The sequence below is a fragment of the Excalfactoria chinensis genome, chromosome 5, assembly GCF_039878825.1.
Source record: "Excalfactoria chinensis isolate bCotChi1 chromosome 5, bCotChi1.hap2, whole genome shotgun sequence".
NCBI lineage: Eukaryota > Metazoa > Chordata > Aves > Galliformes > Phasianidae > Excalfactoria > Excalfactoria chinensis.
The window spans coordinates 17348677-17367162 of record NC_092829.1 but is presented as its reverse complement, the minus strand read 5'-3'; the positions used below and the strand labels follow the sequence as shown (position 1 = coordinate 17367162).

The window sequence follows — 18486 nt, the reverse complement described above, 5'->3', positions numbered from 1 at the left end:
TTTTCTGGTGAAAAGCAATAAGCATGTTTTAGAACTTGCAGTATTTATATCATTTAAAATATAACACAAATTAAATCTAGGGAACTTTTTAAAAGCACAGTCATCAGTGATTATATAAAATGGAATAGTCTAAATTTATGTGTTAAGGAGAATGGTGGCCCATTTATCTGTTCTTAGTTATTGCAAACAAATAAATAAATTCAAAATCAAGTCCCAGATTTCTTTCCAGAGGTAGACACAATAAGAGGCAGAAAATGCAGACACTGACATGTGTCTGGTATTTTCCTTCTCCTTATGTATTAAGTTCTTCAGCTTTTAGTATTGTCTCATATTCTTTATTCTCCATTGTCATTATTCAAACCATATAGATATTTACACTAATATTAGTAATGTGTGTGTGTTTCTATGTGATATCTTGATTTTCAGATACCCTTTCCAATGTAATTCAGTTTGGATTTAGCAGGGATAACAACAATTTAGTAATAACAAAAAGAATAGATTACATATAATAATATAAATAATAAGGAATATTGTCTTGTTCTGTATTTGTTTAGCATTATTGCATGGGGATTTTATGATGGGAATTATGACAGTTAATGACAAAGATAGCAGTTTGATCAGAGAGATACAAGATAGCATTAAACAAACTTTTCTGGATACTGAATTACTTCTGTGTCATTACAGACCTCAGAGCAGACTGTTAGAGACAGCCAAGTCCTGCAAAAACACTTACTTGATTCATTTATGTTGAGTTTTTACTTGTGTCTTTGAAAACAGCAGGTTCTCAGCTAACCCATTTAACTAACAGCAGCAAGCACTTGTGCACACACGCAACTGGTATTAAACACATTCATTCACAGACACTTAAACTGATTATTCTGCTGAGAAGAGCTATCGTAACTGGTGATCACTGTCATATCTGTGAAGATAAGCATCATGACATGTTATAGATGTATATGTGAATGTATATGTGAATGTGAAGTATCATAACAAGCAAGTCCACAATGCTGTTTATCCCATGGTAAGGGTGAATTTGGCTGTGGTTAAAGAAAGGCTGCATGGTAATGCTTGGCCATGTGGTAATGCTTCTCTTCCTGTACTGTGCAGCTTGCTTGCTTTCTGTCATTTATACTTTCCTGATATCTCACTGGTCTCTCTACTCTCAGAGGTTGGGCTTCATTCCTGTTAGCTGGTGTTAGCGATGTCACATCATATGCAGTGCCAAATAATTTAGTTATCTCTGGGGAAAAAAGAACTGTTAATCAGCAGTCCTTAAAATTCAGCATATAAAATACACATCACCAACAGCCTGAAAAGTCCAGAAGCAATTATGGTAAACTCACAACTCTGACATTTCCAGACTGTCTCAATTTGTGCCATACTGAGACAAATATATATTCCAGTAAAGTATTTTGCTCTATTTTTTTTTTTTTTTTTGATTTCCTTCATTCCTCCCTTCCTCCCTTTCTGATCTCCTTTTCCCTCTCCCTCTCCCACCCTCTAGCTCTTCCTTTCCCTCTCTCTCCCTGTCTTCCCTTTTCATCTTCCCTTTTGCTCTTGTCTTTCCCATTAAGAGGCCAGCTGGAGAGGTTTTGGCTCAGTCCTTTCTAGAAATCCAACTTTTGCCTCTACAAAGAGCCCCTGTTGAGTTTTTGTTGAATGCCCTTAATTGTCCTGTTCCTTATGAAATCACTAAGTTCCTGAGGTTAAATCACATGTAATAAGTGGATTCTTCAAATCCATACTGTCTTGGTGAATAACATCTCCCCCAAATCTCAAGTACAAGAGAGTTTCTTTCAAGTGAGAACATTCCATTTCTTCTTACAAAGCACCTTCAAAGTGAAATAAAGATTAACCGGTGGGTTTTTTTTTTTTTTAACAAAGTTCACAGAATAATACCCATTCACTTTATAAATTCCAACTATGGAATCAAAATGAAGTCAAGTCAGTTCATAGCCAAGTACAATTTACTATTTCAATCTTCTCCTCTATAGTATTATTACTCATAATCATTTTTTATTATAAATGCTAATCATGGATCTTGCTTGGGGCTCCTATATGTTATTGCAACTCATTAAAAATGTTATGGAAATATAATACAAACAACAACAACAACAACAACAACAAAAAACACGCACAATACAAAAAACCTCAATGACCAATATGTTTTTGAAGTGTTTGTGAGAGTAGAAAACATACCAGCCAGCTGTGCTGGCAGGCAGTTGCTTTGATATTAACCTCCTACTTCTTAGTAAAACTGGCTCCAAGAATTGTAGATATGAATGCCTTGGAATTTGGCATATGTTCTTTTTTATTTGCTTGCACAGCTGAAAGCAGCCTGAAATTCTTTCTTATTCCTCTGTTCACTAGACAACATTAATGTTCCTTGTTCTACTCCATGATATCAAGTAAAACTGGGAGACAGGGTAAGAGCATACGATATCATGTGAAAGGGTAGTTTTGAAAGTGGGAGTTCACTGAGCAAGCTGGGAATGCTTGGGCACCTGCTATGTGGTAAGCTTGGGTGGGCTTGAGCATCATTTTTTATATACGTACATATTTATATATGTATATATACACTTAACTATTATCCTTTTTTTACTCTCTTCCTTTTCTCTTGATAAATAGTTTTATCTCAGCCTACAAATTCTGCTCTTTGGTTTGGGTTCTATTGATTCTCTATTCTCTGTTCTCTCCCTCATCCTGTAGGGAGTGAGCCAACAACTGTGGTGCTTAGCCACTTGATGGGTTAAACCACGACAGTCACTTTGGAAGATCTGACTGGAATGTGTTAACACAGCATTAATATGGGTGTTGTGGTTATTTGATAATTGCTTGTCACTAGGTTAATTTTTTTACTATTTATGAATGTCTTTGAGAGTCTGCTTATGGAGCTGTATAATTTAGCACCTTGCTTGCTGTTTATTTTCACGGCTGTTTTTTTTTTTTTGTCATCTCTGGGGGCTGGATGAAGGTTTTTATTTTGCTATGCTGTGTGGACATAGCTTATATTGTGACAAAATTGGCAGCTGAGAAACTAACATGGTGTTTGTACTCAGCATTGCCGTCATCTTGGGACTCAAAAAATTATTAGTAATTGTACTCTACTTGCCTCTCTAGGAGCTAAGCAAAGACATTTTCCAGCAGCTCATCACCCTCCATTTCTCTTTCACTTCTCCTTCAGTCCCCAAACTAGTTACAGTAGTTCTTGAAAATTTTGAATGTACCTTGGGTGTGCAAATGAGCTATGTGTCAGTAATGGATTTCAGATTATGTTTATAATTAAACAATTATTTAAGATTATCATCCATAGATTTTCTCTGAAGTGAGACAGTTATGAGGGGTGAGGAGTATGACATGGTAGGGGCAGGTGCCTAGACATGTGGGCACCCCCAGCAATTTGGAACTTCATCACTGAAAAACTTCAGAACCCTGAAAAACAAGTAGAATTTTTAGAAATCACTCTGGCAATCCTGGAGAGGCACAAGTCATGCTAGCTAGACAGCATGCTAGAGTCTAGCCTACCAAAATCTGTTTAACACTGTTCAGCATCCTCAAGGCGAAAAGAATACCTCTGAACCTAATGACATTGCAATGGATCTTCCAACTGCTCTGACAGACCCTGTAGCAACTCCAGTTCCTGCAGCAGGCTGGTCTAAGCATAGTGACAGATCCTGCTGGCACTCCAATCTTCATGAACCCTGAAATTCCGCCAATCACTGCTATAGGTCCTGTGGCTGCTCAAAGCATTGCAACAAGCCCTGTGATCACTCTGATCCCTGCAGTTAACTCTGCATTTGCTCTAGCCCACGGAAAGCCCTGTGGTAGCTCCATCTCCTGTAATGAGCCCAGCAGCTGCTCCAACCCCTATAATGTACCCTGTTGTTGTTCTAATACCTGTGACAGATCCCATGTTTGCTCTAACCCTTCAAATTGGCTCTGCAGTTGCCCTGATTCTCACAGATAGCTTTGTGGTCACTCCAATTCCTGTGGCAAGCCCCACAGTTCAACCAGTGGAACAACCAATAACCCCCACCCACCCCAGTCAGAAAAAAGCAGTGCCTGAGCCTCTCCATCAGGTAACAGTTCACAGCTGGGATCTAGACACAGCTGTGCCTCTTACACCTGTTTATAGGAGTCCTGATCCCTACAATACCTGTTTGGCAACAGAGGAGGTGAAGGTGTGAGTCTGAAGGGGGTTCAACAGGTAATATAATATACCCACAACTCTATGTATTAAATTAAGTTAGAGCTAATTAGTAGAAGTGTGTAGATTGTCATGCAAGCTGTAAAAATGAAGGGATTCTACTAATACACGTAGCAAAACATAAATAAGAAGAGAAGCTAATAAGGCAGGTAAGTCAAAATAATTTCTGTGTTCATATAAAGTATGTGACTGCTGTCTTTTCAGCAGATGATATCAGTGCATAGGGAAAGAATAATCCATATTACGGAGAGATAGAAGTACTTTGTGGGGAAAATAGGCTGGAATTGTTGCAGGAAATTCAAATTGTGTTCTACCACTCCCCTTATTCAGGGGAAGATTCTTAGATAGATCCTGAGAGACTTTTTCAAACCCAAAGCAGAAAGATGTGCATAATCTGAAATAGATCACACATTACAGTTTAATTTACTGCATTGTTAGAAATGTGTTTCATTTTTTGTGTTCTAATGTCATTAAGTGAATATTACCAGAAATTTGTCAAATTTTTAATGATCTAATTGTTTTAGAATGACTAGAGGGAAAGCCATGAGAGGAAATGTTTAAGCAGAAATTAAAAATAGTGAAAAGGAAATGGCTTTTGATAGTGCAATTAAAGAATGAAGGATGTATTGTACATTCTTTCCAGGAAGGATGTTGAAATGGTATAGGAAACAAAAAGTGTGATGTAAATGGGAGAACAGTCTAAGTTTCTTCAAATTGTTTCACTGTTATTGAAGAAATACTTCAGAGTACTCTCTGGCTTAGATATTTTCTGTTTTAATTTGCTTTTGTGCAATATCCCTAAATACAACTCTCATTCCCTTTGTAAACATTTTTTCTCTTTCTTCTTTTAGTTGTATAGTTGTCTATTTCTGCTTTCTAATGTGGGTCTCAAATGTTGCAGCTCTCAAATGTGGTATGAAATTGGATTCCAAGTAAGGGAATAGAGTTGTGCAACTTATCCTAGATCCTGTTGTCTCCAGAGAATATCGCCATATGCTTGCATGGTATCTCAACAAAGATTCCAAAGTTTCTGATAAATATTATCTACAAATGTCAGGGCTGCACTCTGGAAACAGAGATCTGAAAGGAAGGGTGAAATAGCAGGAAAAACTAGCTGAAAATCTGAAGTCCTAAAAAGCTTTACTTTAGGAGAAAAAAAAAAAGTAATGTGAAGTTTTCTTCAAAATAAAATCTTACTTTAGACAGAGTAGTGTCTGACTTGGTGCTTCTTTTAGTTTTTGATTTAGAATAGCAGTTATTAAAAGATCAAAATTGTGTTTGCTCAGATTTTAAGGTGTTTTGAAGCATTTTACTTTCAAAAATGATCAAAAGAGTACCCAACAGAAAATGAAAATACTGCACAGATTTAACTTGTCAGCATATCGGAAGGTGTAGTTAGTAAAAATTTTTATTTTCTCTTTATTACCTTAATACACAATGGTCTGTTTAATCTTCTGTTTAGTAAGAATTCAATTATTGTGCATGTGCTTACTGTCCCATAAAAAACAACTTTTCTTTCCAATCATACCCTGCCAATTCTATATTTTGTCAAATATGTTTAAAATAATACTCCAGCCATCTGCTTACCCTTACATATCACTGAATCTTAGTTTCCATGCAGATTTTTATAGACGGTACCACAAACCTTGAATGTATTTTTGCCCATAATTAGCATTTTACTATCACATTAAATTTATCACCAGTAAACTCTTTCATTTTGGTGGGCTATTTTGATTGTAATCAGACTTCTTGCTGGAACTGATTTTGTAGACAATAAATTCTGGTTACAAAGAGTTTCCTTTCCCCCCTTTTATGGCAAATACATTATTTTAAAGGTCACCTCTGTCAGTGTACTAAAACAGATCTCAGTCTAGAAAATATAAAACAACCTTTGGAGCATCTATCAACGTTTACATTGAGTTAGGGAATGTCATCTTAGCTTCTTCATCAGCTTCTACTATTGATGATATCACTGGGTCAGTATTATGGTCTAAGTGTAATAGGAAGGGAAGTAAATATTGGAACGTTTCCCTTTTGATAAGGCTACACTGAATGGTAGTGTAAGGTTTTTCTCTTTGCTTTTCAGGCATCAGTAAGAAGGTGATTTTCAGGTAAAGTTACTTCAATCTTTTCCCACTGGAAAAAAAAAAGTGAACTGCATCCAGCTGTCACTTATACACTTTAATAATTGGTGCAAGGTAAAGAAGCACGAGGAAAAATAGTTTCAGAATATATTCTGCATGCTCAATACAGTTTGTGCTATTTTTTTTCCCTGAAGAAAGTTCAGCCTCTCAAAACTGGGATTTAAACAGTCACAATAAAGCAGTAACAAATAAGCCACTGCACATCATTACGATGTGGAATGTGGATCACAGATGGTAAAACCATGACAAGGTTGAAATTTTCCTCCAATATTCTGTTGCAGTATGTTGCTGTGAGACAGATGGCAGAAGAGGGGCAGTCTGACAAAATGGTGTCTGTCATAGGAGTGCATATGAAACAAAGGTGTGTCACAGAATTCCTCCATGCTGAAATAATTGCCCCCATTGACTTCATCAACACTTGCTGAATTTTTATGAAGACCAAACAGTGTCAGCTCAGTGAGGTGGTGGGTGGTGTGTAAAGGAAGTGATGTGAAAAACAAGCCCCTTTCTGGAGAATCATGCACAGCTGTCACATCATTCAGTGAAAAATGTCTCGACCTCATCATTTGGCTCATCCAAGTGATCTGCTAATGGTGGTGAGTGTGCTAGAGAAATGGTGTTTTGTAGCTAAGAATTTGCTCTATCAAACAGTGTTATTGTGCTCTATGCACCCATTGTAGTGGAAATAAATAGGAGGTGTTACTTTTAAGTGACCTATGCACTGTAACATAGGTTTGTAGCCATCTTATAACTTCTTTATAGCTTTTCAAAAAAACTTGAAGTTTAAAAACCTAAAAAGAAATCTCGACTTTCCTATTGTAGCTCACAGTCTGGGAAGTCTAAGGAATGTTTCTTATTTTTTTTATCTGTCTTCTTTCTTTTTTTTTTTTTTTTTTTTCCTCCTCAGTTTCAGCAAGGAATTATTCAGCAGTCTTAGAAGATATAGGACGAGGATCAGTGACCTCAGGCAAAGACAAGAAATGTTTAGGCTAGATACTAAGAAAAGATTACAAATTGTACAGGACAAGTGGCTAGCCTCCTGAGGGAGTCTGTGAAAGCTACACTAGTGAATCTACCAGAGGTCAGCTGGGAAACTAGGGGGTAAGAGAAAGTTGAACATAAGGAAAACGACATTTTCTCCTAACTTGGTCCCTTGTTTCCATGACTTTGATGCACTGCTTTTTGACTCTTGTATATTGACTGACAGACAGAAATAACTACTTTTCTGTTTTGACTAACACAAAATAATCTTACTTTCTTACACAAAGCTGGCAGTGGCTACAGATTTTAAAAAGGAGTTTCTTCAAATGAATCTTTTTTTCTGTGTTGAACTTATATTTCACTTAAAAATTTGAATTTAGCAATCATAACCCAAATGTGAGAGTAATGCATATAATCCTTTTTTTGTGCTTGTGAAACTATATTGAATGATGTCAGACTGTTTGGAAGTAACAATGATGGACTGCAGTGATAAGTGCTGAATACTTAAGATATCAATCTGGAAGATCTAGACTGGGCTGGTTTTTCCAAGACCACAAAAAATGATCAGAAATATGTTGCTTGAGAGGGAAAAATGGAATAAGACCTTAATGTGGGCCCCATGAATATCACATTTAAAAGCTGATAGGGTTGGTCTTGGTGTGTGCTGTCACCAAGACAAGAACTGGAACTATTCTTCTGACTGTTGTTTCCATAAGCTGTCTGTCCTTTACAACTTTGAAATTTGTGTTTTGTTCTGTGAAGGTCAGGTTTTCATGATCATTTTGAATACATCATTAAAGAAAAAAGTAGCCTTAGGCCTTTCCAGTGTTGGTGTTCTTCCAGTCTTTCCTAAAAAATTATTAATTAAGCCCATCCCGGACTTCAGTTTGATTTCTTCAAAAGGAATTGATTACTCCTGTGTGCTTTGCAATTCACTTTGTTTACAGCTGAGAGCTTTTTGTGTACTTGTATGTTTAAAAAGGTTAGGTTAAAGTACTTTCTATTATTTTATTGATCACTGTGACTGTCAGTGAAATTCAGAATAAATGTTGAGAGGTGGTATTATGTGGTAATGTTGTAGAATTTTAACTTGCGTTTCTTAATTTTCCACACACACCTGCTACAAATTCAGTTCATGGAATGGAATATTTCAGTAATTTTTAATCTTTGCACCAGATTTTGTTGCTCATCTGCCATATGGAGAAATGTTAAATGAGGAGGTTAAGGAAGAAACATTTGTATAATTTTAATATATTTCATAACTAATCTATCTTTCATACTGCAAGGGTGATGTGTTAATCATGTAGTTCTATGTCTGCTGTAGAAACACTCTAGTAGAAGTAAACTTCAGAGGGGAGAGCAGATTTAGAATGTGCTGAATTTTAATTGCTATTGCTTAATTTCATGTTTTTTTTGGAAATTCTGTAGGCTCAACTTTTTCACCTTTTTTTTTTTTTTTTTGTGTGTGTGTGTGTGTGTGCTAGATTATGGGATGATATCCAGAATTTATATGTGAGGAAGTGAAAGAGTTAATAGTTGTAAAATGACAGAGAAGGAGGAACGTAAGATTGTCAAGCAATTAAACAGCTGTGTGTTGTTTCAGGTAATCTTTTGGGACACATTATGAGAAATTCCTATCAAATATGAGATTTCTAAATTTTTTTATTTCTCACTTCAGATAAAGACAGATAAAGAGAAAAAAAAAAATGTGTGTGGTTTTAGGCTAAAGTAAAATATTGTAGGATCAACCCAAGATGCTTAAATTCTTTCATTACCCACAGAAGAGTCAGAAACACTGGAGCAATCTTTCTCCAAATGTATCTTTCTAGAGATAACTCTTATGGAGATGGATTTTAATTATAAAGTGGATATTGAATTATAAAGGAACTAATGAACAGAGGGCAAAATTTAAGAAAGGAAAATAGTGACTCAAGGCTTCCCTAAGATTTTATTTTGTTATGACTTTTGGAAGTAAAATTAAGAATTTTATTGGTCTCTTACCCTTATGATTGGAGATTCCTGAAGAGAGTTAAAATTTACAGCATAGCTATATTTTAGGTCATATGATTTAATGGAGAAAATCTATTTTTTTTGTCCTTTTTTTCCTTTTATTTGGATTTTTATAATAAGCAATATTTTTAAGATATAACAAGTGATATAGCTTAAAGCAGACAATTTCTCTTTTCCATAATTCAAACCAATTACAAGAAATAAGACATAAGTAAGCATTATAATGGGTTAAAAGAAACGGCCTTCTGAGCAGGAATCACTCTTAGTCTTCCTTGTAATGCATGTGTGTAGTATTTTTCTATAAAATAATTTTTTGGCTTGGACATCTCTTACACTTCTAGATCTTGAGTTTCTATGCTAACAGAACCTTCATGAAAGAATCTGAAATGAGTATTATGTAACTAATTACACACAAAAAAAACCTAAAGCTCTAGTAAATACAGATGTTCAAAAGACCCGTCCTTTAAAATTAAATCAACTAAAAAACTAAATCAGTGAATCTTAAAGGTAGTTCTCAGTATTGGATTTGCTTCAGTTATATAGAGTGCTGAATGGCAAATGATTATGATTTTCTATTTTTCAATTAGTGGCATTATAAGACATGCATTTCACTTTAAGCAATTCATATTTCACTGAGTTGCTGAAAAATTCAAGTTGGAAGGGAATTCAGGTAGTATCTGTTCACCTTTCTTTTCAAAGCAGGGTCATCTCTGAGGTATGACTAAGTTGTTCACGGCTCCAGAATAGTCTTGAAAAGTGCAGACTCTATAAATTCCTTATGCAACCTGCTGTGCACTAGTCCTCACAGTGAAAATATCCTGAATATTTTTCTAAATTCTAAGTATAATATTTATTTAGAGTAAGGAAGAAGTAGCTAGGTACTTTTTAAGTAGCTTTTTTCTTTTTTTTCTTTTTTTAATGAGAGTATATTGTGTGAATTTTATTGTTACATAAACTCACAGAAGACATATTTTCCTTATCTTACTCTTATTCAGTCCAGTACTTTGCTTTCAAAAATCTAAATAACACAAAGCTTTTTACTTCATAGGATTTAACTTGCATTATTACTCTGGGGAGAAAGAATACGGAAATTTTATATCCTTTTTGGATAAGAAGGCAGTAGCAGCAGATGGAAGATACATTTATTGCCTTCTATACCTCCACTGTTTGTAACTGTTCAGAAAACAATCACTTTAAGCACAATACTTTGTAATGCGTTCAAATGGCTTACATTATTCATCGCTTCCAAATAGATTTAAAAAAACTATCTTATGGCTTACAGTTACTCAGGTTGATCTTAAAAATTTAAAAGAACATTTTTTCAACCAGGGATGCAATGCAAAACTCTACTCTATGAAATGTCTAAAAATCCACCAGTGTTTTTTTGTGTGTGTTTGTTTTTTTGTTGTTTGTTTTCCTGAGTTAAGATTGATATTTGAAGAACACACAAAGAGTGCAAATACACAATAGAGGGTTGTACCTCCTCACTATTCTTCTAAGGAATTAGATTCTTTTCTTTTTAAAAATGAAACTCTTAAACATTTTTCATTATAAAAGTCCTTGACAATATATAGATGTCACTTTTCTTAAATTATGTCTTCAGTGAGAAAGTCCTAATTGCCAGCCATCCTTATTTGGTTATTCTCAAGTCCGTAGGTCCCTTGTAAGTCCTTTAGGTTACTCTGCTAGTATAAATCGAAGATGAGGATTTGGTCTCTTTACTTATTTATTTATGTATTTATTTGTATCAAATGAATATGTGAATTAATTCATGATTTTTTTTTATTTTTTTATTTTTTTTGGTGCCCCTTTTCCCATTAATCCTCTTCAGCTTTGGTTATCTGCATTGTGCATTGCTTGAGAAAGAACACCTTCCCTTCCTCCACAGCTTCAGCTTTCTATTTTTATTTTCTCTCTGTGTCTTGTAATCTAAACTCTAGGTTTTTATTAGTGCATCCTTTTGGTGTGATTTTCTATTTCATAAGATTTTTAAGCATTCTAACTGGATAGGAATGTGATCAAAGTAAATGACAGTACATAGGGAGAGGCATGTATGATTTCTTTTTTTCTTTCTGCACTCATGTCTTCTTTTTGTCTGTGTTCTCTACCACTCAGCTTACTACTTGATTGTTTTTGTCTGAGCCATTTGGCACCTTTCATTGCTGAAATTATCATATAATGCTCTCCATCATATAATACTTTTTCCAGTGCATGACAGTTCCATTAAAAATACATCAATAGAAAGGAAAACAAATAGAATTGATCTGCTTACAAAGTAATGTTTTTTCCTTTGGCTGTATAGTACAATTTTGATGTCAATTTACTCTCTCTTTTTTTTTTTTTTTTTTCTCTAAAGAGAATATTGTATCCTATAACATGTTTCTTCAAAGTGATTAAGCAATAGTTACACAGGTAGTCAAAGACAGAGAAACCATTGAAAGTGGTCTGATATTCTAATAATGTATTATGTTTCTGCTAGCATGCAGTGATCTGTTAATTTATAAATCTATTATTTCTATTTTTGCATGCTTCACGATAATTTTTTAGTTCCTTCAGTTTGATCTGGCCTCTGAAATGAATCTTAGATCTTCTGCATTTTTAATTATGTTTGTGAAAATCTTAAAACATTGTATAATTCCAGATATGCCAAAGCATCTCAGAAATACATTATTCTCTCTCCTCTGAAATGCAGATAAGAGATGATCATTTAGAGGTATCAACTGGATCTAACAACAGTATCAGAAAATATATGAGCAGGGTAAGAACTAATTTAGCCTCTTATACATATAAAATTTTACCAAGTATAGAATGAGCTTTGTCTTTGAAATACTACCATGATCTAGATTACTAGAATATGAATTTTATGTCCTTTAGTTTTGCATGTTTATGTTCAGTTGGAGAGGATGCTGTTGAGGATCTGTGCAGGTTTCTTATTTTAATGAATTGTTCATTTTCAGACATACCAGATTGAGGTATTCCTTATAAAAAAACCTATATATTGTGGAACAACTCTCAATACAGTGAACTAATCTTGATCTGAATCCTAGTTAGTGAATGAAGGAGTACTGTAGTGCACAAACAGAAAGCTCAACAATTTAATGCCAATTTTCCAATATTCATTCTTTTTAATCAATTTAGGAAGATAGGATACATATGAGGGTAGAAGTATTCAAACCACATTCCACCAGTGAAGACCTTCATGAAGGTAGAGGAGGAGGAGGACTATTATGTGAGGAATATCAGTTTGGTTTTATTATTACAGAATTCTTGCTTATATGGATTATACATCTTATCCCAGCTGTTTCAAAACACCTACTTCTAGACTTCCATGTCATAGAATGAATGGTTCCTCAAATTATATAATTTATGTAATACTTATTTATAAGACTGCGTGGCTTTAATTAAAGTCTTTTACACTTCTCTGTGAAAAGACTATTCACTTCAGAACATAAGGACTAAAAGTTTTCTCTCTTACATACCACAAAATCTTGATAAGTTCTGATTAAATGTAAAGGATAATATATGAGCAATACTGGGTGAATAGATCAACTATTCATGACTGAACTCATAGTCTAGGTTGAAAGAAACACTAGAGCATGAGAACTTATGAGATCAAAACTTGGGTCTTCCTTTTCATGATTTTTCATATGCATTTAATTTCTGCTCTGTGTGCTTTTTAAAAAAAAATGAAAATAAAAAAATGTACACAGCATAATGAAATTCCATAGTGCTATTATACTAACAGAAGTGTAGTTTTGATAATCTCTCCATTATTAGAGACACAGTTGTCCTTGTTTATAGTTGTCACTTAGTATGTGTAAATATGCAACAGAATCTGGGAACCCAGAGAATAATGCAGAAGTAAATCAAGAGCAGACTGAACTGGAAAATGCATGAAGGAAACCATGAATACTAACAATGAATATTTTGATTGATAATTCAGAACAATTAAAGATTATTCCATTCAGAAATGTGTGCTAAATTAAATCTCATTATTTATGAAATGTGTAGGATACACTGAGATTCAAAATTTCACCTGTAAAAATGTAATTACTTTGTTGTGATTGTTTGTTTGTTTACTTATTTATTTATTTGGTTGGGTCTGCTTGCATAAGTAGTGAAGATTGCAAGTCTTCCCATGTATATCAAGTACACTTTTGTACTAGAAATTTCTGTTTGTAAAGCTGTTTGTTTTCTCTCGTGTTCTTAAAAACAAAAACAACAACAAAAAAACTATTCTGATGGTTCCTTTACTGTCAGAGTATTGAAAACTGAAATGCTGGTATCTTACAGAGAGCATTCATTATTTCCTCACTAAAAATTTATGAGGTCTGCTCTGAAAGTAGTGTCTTCTGCTTTACTATCTTGGCCAGTGATGTCAGAGGGGAATGCTTATTGTATGGCAGTAGAAGCTGAATCTTCCCACCAGTATTCCATTACATTTTCTTGCTGGGCAGCAGAGGGGAGTGCTGACAAAATGATATCTGACATGGAAGTGCATATGAAGGAAAGCTTTGTCACTGAATTCATCCATGAAGAAAAAAACTGCAGCCATTCACATTTCATGGGTACTTGCTGCACGTTTATGAAGACTGATCAGTGAATGTGAAAACAGTGAGGAAGTAGGTTGTGTGTTTCAGCAGTAGAGACAATGAGAGTGAATCACCTCTGCTGGTGCAGAATTTTATGAGCCTTCAGGCTCTTGTTCATACCTGGTGAAGATTTACAGCAAATAATAATTGTTATGTTGAAAAACTAATGCTTTGTAGTTGTGAGTTTGCTTTATAAAGTAGTGTTATCCAACTCTTTCTATATGTTGTGATTTCCTTGGAAATAAATAGGAGGTATTACTTTTGGAGCGACTTATGTATTAAACAGTCTAGTTTTAATTTTGCCAGAAGCAGTGTTTTAAAATAGATAATGTAGTCCAGAAGCTGTAAGACTGTGTTGGTAAAGGAAGAATTTACCTCAAAATCTGTTTAAAATTAGGTTATGTTGAGCTCAACCAGGACCATGCAAAGTAGAATACCTTTTTAGTTAGTGGAGAGAAAAAAATAATAGTATTAGGTTAGGTTTGTTTGTTTGTTTTCTTAATGATGAGAAGAGCTACATCTAGATATATCAGAGTCTGTCAATTTAACTACAAAAGGGATCTTGATAATAATCTTAGGCATAGAATTTTTTCTTTATCAAATAATTAATACCTGGATAATTGTGAATCATTACCTGCAAGAGATCAGAAAATCTGTGAAATATTTTATTTGAAGTATCAATCAACAGGAAAAAAATAAATAAATCATGAACTAAGACACAAAACTACAAAGTTAAGAAGAATGCATCTGTTCAAAGAAGATGCTTGTCTTGATATTCAAGGTATATGAATTAGTACTCTTGGCCCTTACGCCTTTATGCCAGTAAAATTTTCAGTGTATCTATCAAATGAACTTTTTTCATTTAGGGATATTTAATTAAATTGTTCTGATATGATTTTTTTTTTAAGAGAGATTTTGAGAGAAAGCACTGAATAGGAAATTAAAATGCAAAAGGAGACAGCCTCTCAGCAACAGAAATGGGCTATGGGAATCATTTTAGCATAATGATCCCATCTATGGAACAATAATTTTAATAGTGCTATTTCACTTTACTGTTTTACCATGCAGCACTCTAAATATAATTTTAAGAGATAGTTTTGAATAGAACCTTTGGAACAGATATTTATGATGATCTGAATATCTAATAGTATGTTTTATGTATATATATTTTCACATATGCTGTTGGACTTCTTGAACTAGTGAAATAAGATCAATTGTAAAATAAAATATACTTTCAGCTCTGTATGTGCAAAAGAAATAGTTGTATAATTAGCTTTTTTGTTAATGAACTGATCAGATAGCAATTTTTGAATGTTGACTTTTCAGAAAGTGTTTATGGACTATTTCTGTCTGTATCATGGACAGAATTTTGTAGTCTCACGTGTGGCTTCTTCACAAGTTTAGTCTCTAAAAGCACAGCATAGTCCTAATTTAGAAACATACTTTGTAGTGAATTCAAGAGCCATTGAACGTGATGGCATTTAGCAGTGTGTATAAATGCTTACTACAACCATGTAAGATATTAAATTTTAAAATTCTATGCAAACGTCCATCCTCCCTGAATTACTTATTACTTGTAACTTATTAATTATTTAATTACTTACTAATGCACAGTAATTTAGAATTTCCCTCTTGCAAACACAGATTTTTTTTTCCAGTTAAAATATTCACATAGGAGGCAACCATAAATTATAAACCAAGCCAAAACTTGTGAACACAGAAAGTTGAGTGAAATTAGCTAAAAGATTATGCAGACTAATTTTCCATCTGAATATTTGAATCTGAAGTCTGAGTCTTGTGTTCTCACACAAGTTTTTGTTCTGTAAAAAATAAACTTTATTTGTATAAATTAAGTTCAATGAAATATTTAACTCATAATGACCTAATTTACTAATTCAAATAGTAATGAAAATCATAATAGTAATAATAGTCTTGTTTCCTACCCAAATACTTATGATCAAGTAATTATCTGTTAATGATTTAGAATTTATATTCTGTAAATGTCTTGTGTTGATTTAATAAGTATACACAAGTGTGTGTGTATGAATATATATATATATTTATATGTAAAATAATGTATAACATAGAAGAGGAAGAAATAGAGAAAACGATTGTTCTTTTCTGAACTGCGGTGAACTTTATTGCTGAAATTGGATGCTTAAAATTTTTGGAACATAAACATTCAGAGTTCAGTGTACTTCAGTCATCTCAAAAATCTCAACAAACTACCTCACACAGATTGACAACCTACAATCTCAGACAGTATTTCGAGAGACAAAAGTGCTTTAGAGATATTTTTAAGAAAACCTGTACTGATCAAGGTCTGTGATTTTCTGAGGTGCACAATTTCATTGCAAGTACAGTCTGCTGAGCAAGATATTCACTGACAGATTTGGCTCAGGTTTAAGAAACCAAGAATGTCAAAACTTGTTCCTCATACCTGCAGAGGACTGTATCATATCACTCTCTAGATGATTTATACTAACAAGCTTGAGTAGCTGGCTCTGATCTAAATTAAACACTGCTTGTCTTTTGGACTAAATCTAAGGGAAAGATAGGAAAAAAAAATAAATAGAGGAACTGATGATGCTTTATAGATCTGGTAAACCTTGATAAAACTCAAGACCTGCTTCTTTTTCTTCATGGTATTGTAGATAGAAAGACCAATGATTGAGATATATAAGGCATTGCTCCCAAAGGTGTATGGACCTGGCCAATTTCCCAGCTCTGCACTGGAAATAGCAGCAAAGTGAAATCCCGTTAAAAGATTTTGCTCTCTGACATTTATATGATTATATATATTTAGAATTCTATTAACAGGGAGACTAATTCACTGGGAATGAAATAATCCAATTTTGCATTTTGAATTTATGGTTGATGCCAGAGATTGTAAGCTTAGTTGCAGGATTTTATAGAACAGTCTGTCAGTCAAGTATTTATTTCTGGTATTGCTGGCGGGGATGGGTAAAAAGTGTGTGAGAAGGTTAATCTCATATATTTAGTAATAAATCTGATTTTACTAATTTTTTATGAATTCTGCTTGTTTTCCCTAAACTCTTTGATTGTCTATTTCCTGCCAGATCAGCAGGAACTGTTTTCTGGGGAGAAAATATGCTGTGGAGGAAAAGATAGTGTGAACTACATTTAGAAAAACATATAGGAAAAAAGAGTGAATGCAATAGGTAATGCGTGAGATGGTTTGTTGGCTTACTTTTGGTTTTCACCTGATAATTGCATTATTTTCAGCTTTATTACACAACCAGCTAATAATGAATTTTCATCTTGTCTTAGGCTGTATTTCTGAGTTAAAAAATGCACATACTTCAAAGTCTTTAATGACTTAAATTATTAGATCAGTTCTTCTTAAACTGCATATTTTGGTACATATTAATCTGGATCTGTTGTCTGGTACCAGTAACAAAATATTGATTTGTAAAATTGTCTTTGCAAAATACTGTTTTGTTTTGTGTTTTTTTTTTTTTTTTTTTTTTTTTTTTTTTTTTTTTTTTTTGTCTTGAGTTTTGAGTTATGATAATTCTAGGGGCAAAATAACATAATATGTTGTATTTGAAAAGAAAACTAGAATGTATTTGAAGTTGCTTCAGGCTTCTAATGTCAAAAAGGGGAGCTGTTAGTGAGAAGAATCAGTGGGCAGAGTGCCATGGTCACTACTTTAGGGTAAATACAATTAATTTTTCATCTGGCTCCACAGTTCAAAACTCTGTCTCTCTGTGTTTCCTGTATACTCCACAACTGCAATGCAAATAATGTTTATTCTTTGAAACAGGTAGAAACAGGAACATATTTAATCTATTGCTGTGACATGATAGTTTGTATAAATAGTATGTAAACTAGTTTCATATTTCTTTATCCAGTTTAGAACTTCTCTTGACAGGATTTAGCAGTAACTTCAATCCAGTAAGTATTCCATGTTTTCCCTTTCCCTTCTCTAAGATTTGTTGTATTTCTACATGTATTTTCAAAATCCAGAACATTCCTAACTTCTGTTCCAAAATGTTTCAATAAAAGGACCCTAAAGAGTGTTAGGAAGAAAAAAAGATTATATATTGCTGTCAAATTATTTAAAAGATCTTCCCTTTATCAGTGAGTAGAGGCAGCATATTTTCAAATTATATATGAAAATTATATATGCATACAGTAATCTCAAACTCCTCAAGTTAATGACATGATTTTTTTTACAATACTTGCAACTTTCTTTGATAAAAAGAAAGGAAAACAATCAGAACTGTAATAAATTAATCAACTTAATAAATTAATATTATTAATTTATATATTAATATTAAATTTAATAAATTAAATTAATGCTGATTTAAACTCTTCATGGAATAAATAAGAAAATAAATTGGGAACTGAAACATTTAAACATTTCTTAATATAAAGTATCTTAAAATATGAAGGAAAGCATACATAGTCCAACAATTTATTGTAACCTATTTTTGCTGCATCCCTCTATACAGTTATAGTTAATAAAAAATTAGGTAAAAGTGAAGCAAGTTAAAAGAGTACAAGAAGAGGATGGAGAAATAAATGA

The 18486-nt window shown here is 33.5% G+C and overlaps 1 long non-coding RNA gene across 2 annotated transcripts; it reads left to right on the top strand.

Annotated features, from left to right (window-relative positions):
• The first annotated feature begins 4150 nt into the window (after positions 1-4150).
• Positions 4151-8381, top strand: LOC140253265 (uncharacterized). 2 transcript variants are annotated; one of them, XR_011903812.1, is made up of 4 exons: positions 4151-4207; positions 6294-6318; positions 6633-6712; positions 7259-8381. It is a non-coding gene; the product is annotated as an uncharacterized lncRNA (long non-coding RNA). The 2 variants fall into 2 exon arrangements; XR_011903813.1 differs by having other exon boundaries at positions 6633-6947.
• The last annotated feature ends 10105 nt before the right edge of the window (positions 8382-18486 follow it).